We start from the raw sequence: 3,595 nt of genomic DNA on the forward strand, positions 1-3,595 counted from the left end.
CACGTGCACTCTGTAGCTCCAGGGACCCTCGGGCCAGTGCCCCACCTGGCCGCCCTTTAGAACCGGCCCTGATAGTTATGCTTGCTAGAGGTCAAATGCCTGTTCCGAAAAAGTGGCTGATCTATACCCTTGTTTCCCTAGATATTAGTGTTGGTCGTCTTCTTCTTAGGCTGACATATTGTTCCAAAGTACAGAAATAAATAAGTAAATTTTGTTGAAGTCAATGAAGGTAGCTTCCCACTAAATAAGTTTAGAATCAGGCTGGCAGAAATGAGTAGGTTGTATCTGCCTAAGTGGGAGCAGACCCACTTAAATCAATGGGGCTAAGTTTGTCATCATGATTAACTTGTTCAATGATTTCAATGGGTCTACTCTGAGTATAAGCTTAGTTGGATATAACTCAGTGTAAATAAGTTCTGCTATATGATTAGTCTTAATGATACTGCTTTTTGGGGTGGGGTGGATGATATCTATGGGTTTTCTCTAAGCCTATAATCCTGTATCTGGAAGTTGGGATCTGCAGAGGAAGAAACCTGATGAAATAGCCAAACCAGTTCCTTTCATAAGTTATGTCTCTGGCCAAGTCTTTCAAATGCCCCATTAAAATGGGTAAATATTTGGTCAAGAGAAGATGTGTTGCTGTAGGAATCAGGGTAGCCCTCCCCCTGGCTTGCTCACTTGGCTGGGGCAGGAGGTAGATTTTGAGTTAGTCTAACTGGAAGCTGGAAAGACAGAGAGGCTTGCCTGGCTCTCTGAACCCCAAGCTATGGCTTTGGGAAGCCTCCCCTAGAAACCTAATGGGGATGCAAGATCTGTTTGGGTTATCTCCATTCCTGGGAAAGTATAACCACCTTCTATATTTTTGCATGTGTGCTACATGGATATCCTTCCGGGGCAAAGGGATTGGCAACCTTATTTTTAAATGTTTTGGAGCTGGCCAATACTAGAGTGTTGTTCTTTTCTCAGATCATGGCAAGGGTACCTAAAGAAATGCCAACTGCCATATCAACCTGTCTTAAACACTTAGATCATCTTCTCCAAATGTAAGACGAAACCAGTGGTGACTAAGAAAAGGGCTTTGTTAGTTGTGACCCACCAGTGTTGGAATGCTCTCCCTCCAGGGAGCTTTGCCTGGTGCCTATATTTTAGGTGTCCAGGAACAGACCTTGTTTTTTAAAAAATAACTTCCTAGGCTTTTTGAACTCTTGCCCTATTTTGTGATGCTCAAAAGTATTTAATTCTCTGTTCTTTTAATGCTGCTGTGTCTTTTACTGTCTCTGTTGTTTTTCATCTATAAAAATAACTATATAAAAGGAGGGAATACATTTCAGGGAGGGCTTAAAGAATAGGTGGCCAGCTGTCCTGCCCAGAGTGAGACTCACGAGAATTCCTGTTTTATTAAAGTAGCATCGAAGGCAATACGTTTCATAGGCACACTATGCTAACTCACTACAATCCCTAACTAGGCTACCTAAGTACACTCTGCAGTGTGTGAAGAAAGTTGACACAGCACCCAGGTCAGGGGGGCGCAGTCTTAAGTAGGAAAGGTCTTTGCGTGTAATCTCTGACTCCTTAGAAAACTCTCCCTCTGACCAAAGTGCTTCTCCCGGCGTCTCATGCAGGGCACAAGGGGGCGTGCCTCCACTGGCTCATCTGACAATACAATGTCAATAGGTGCTGACTCGGCTTCAGGAGGCAGGGAAGCGCTTGAAGTGCCAAGAGTAGAGCTCAGGGGAGGTGGAGTTGGCACGCGCGCCAAGACATCCCCCAATGGCTCTATGGGGGCATCTGGAAGCTGAATGTGGTCTTCTTCAGCGGGAGAACTGTCCATGGGAACTGGCACAGTGTCAACCACACCCCCTCCCGCCTCGTCCTCGGAAGTCTCAACACCCTCTGATTCTTCCACTTGCCCTAGCGGCCGTAACTGACACACATTCAGCCCCCCTCCTTGATCCTCCTGAGGGAGCTGGGGCTCGACACCAACTAGCTGGGATCCAGAGGGCTATTTTAGGTGTGTGTCCAAGGAGTTGGGCATACCTAATTAAATGTTTGATTCCCCACCCCTTGAAGGACAATCGTCTCCTCTGCCAAAACACATTTGCCATGTAGCTTGGGAGCTGCTATTTGAATAACGCAAGTATAACCCTCTCTTCAATTTAAGAACATAGGAAGCTGCTTTATACTGAGTCAGACCATTGGTTCATCTAGCTCACTATTGTCCACATTGATTGGCAGCAGCTCTCTAGGGTTTCAGGCAGGGAATCCCTCCCATCCCTACCTGGAGATGCCAGGGATTGAACCTGGGATCTTCTGCATACAAGGCAGATACTCTACCACTGAGCTACATGGGTCTAGTAAGGGGGATTCATGAAAGCTCCTAAACTCACTGAAAGAATGTGCAGAAGGAGTTGTGAAGCCACACAATCCAGCCCTATCCACCTCCACTGTTGCTATGATCCACCAGATTCTGTACCTTCGATGCATACAGACATACACAGGTAGCTCTATGTAAGGCGGCACATTGCTCAATCAAGGTCACTCCTCATGTAGAGGATTTCTGCTCACATAAATCTGTGGGCGGATAGAATTCCTTTGACATCTATTGAATATGCAGGTATCAGGGAGCATAGCAGTGGGGTGTGTGACAGCAGCGGGTACATTTCTTTGCAATTCACCAAGAGTTCCCCCTGCTCCACAGCTATCGATTTCCAATGAAGTTTATTGAGAAAGCAAAACAAAACATGGATGCCATATCCGAAATGTGTAGAAAATGCACAGGAGTGGAGCTTTAGAGGAGTGGACTCTTTTATGTTGTACTTGGAAATCTCCCTTCAATGAATGAGAGATGTAATGGATAGATAAAAGCATGTATACTATCATCCATTTGCCTTTCTTCCTTTACACTAATATGCCACATACTTAAGAAGAAATCCAGAGTGACAAAATCTACACGGTCGCTGGCAGGTAAGTGTCAAAGGTTACTTCTTCAGCATCAGAGCTTTCCTGTGTCGGGGGGTGGGGAGAGAAGTACATTGGAAATCAAAGATTTTATGACCTGTCACACTGAGTATCTATAATCAATGCCTCTGTTGAGTATAAAAGCAAAGATGAAGGGAAAGAAGAGATCACATAGCTAGAGGCACACACAAGGTAAAATATTTAATATAGTAGTGACCACCTTGTGGTCTAGAACTGGGATAGCCAATAATAGCCCTGTTGGCAGAAGGGGATGGAGATTTAATAAGATTAAGTTAATGAATTTGGTAGGAGCAATATTAGTAATTGTTCATTACTGGAAAAATGCAAAATATACAGCAGTAGTGCTGGAATGGCTGTGTAATCTTTTGAGCTGGATAACTTGTGAACTTGTGGTCATAAAGGCTACCTGAACGAGCAACTGTCCCCTCATCTGGATCCTAAGATCTCTTTCAGAGGCCTTCCTACAGGTGCCCCCACCAAGTGAAGTGTGACAGGTTTATTAAGCTACACACAGGCGTGACCCTGTGGGCAAAGAAACAAACTGCATTACATGTGTAAATAAAATAATTCACTCAGCCCATGTTGTGTAGTGGTTAGAGCTGGAGTAACCAACACA

The 3,595-nt window shown here is 44.7% G+C and overlaps 1 non-coding gene across 1 annotated transcript; it reads right to left on the minus strand.

Annotated features, from left to right (window-relative positions):
• Positions 1-2,279: 2,279 nt before the first annotated feature.
• TRNAT-UGU (transfer RNA threonine (anticodon UGU)) lies at positions 2,280-2,352 on the minus strand. Its single transcript has one exon. It is a non-coding gene; the product is annotated as a tRNA-Thr (tRNA).
• Positions 2,353-3,595: the final 1,243 nt, after the last annotated feature.

Source organism: Rhineura floridana, chromosome 5 (genome assembly GCF_030035675.1).
Source record: "Rhineura floridana isolate rRhiFlo1 chromosome 5, rRhiFlo1.hap2, whole genome shotgun sequence".
NCBI classification, from domain to species: Eukaryota; Metazoa; Chordata; class Lepidosauria; order Squamata; family Rhineuridae; genus Rhineura; species Rhineura floridana.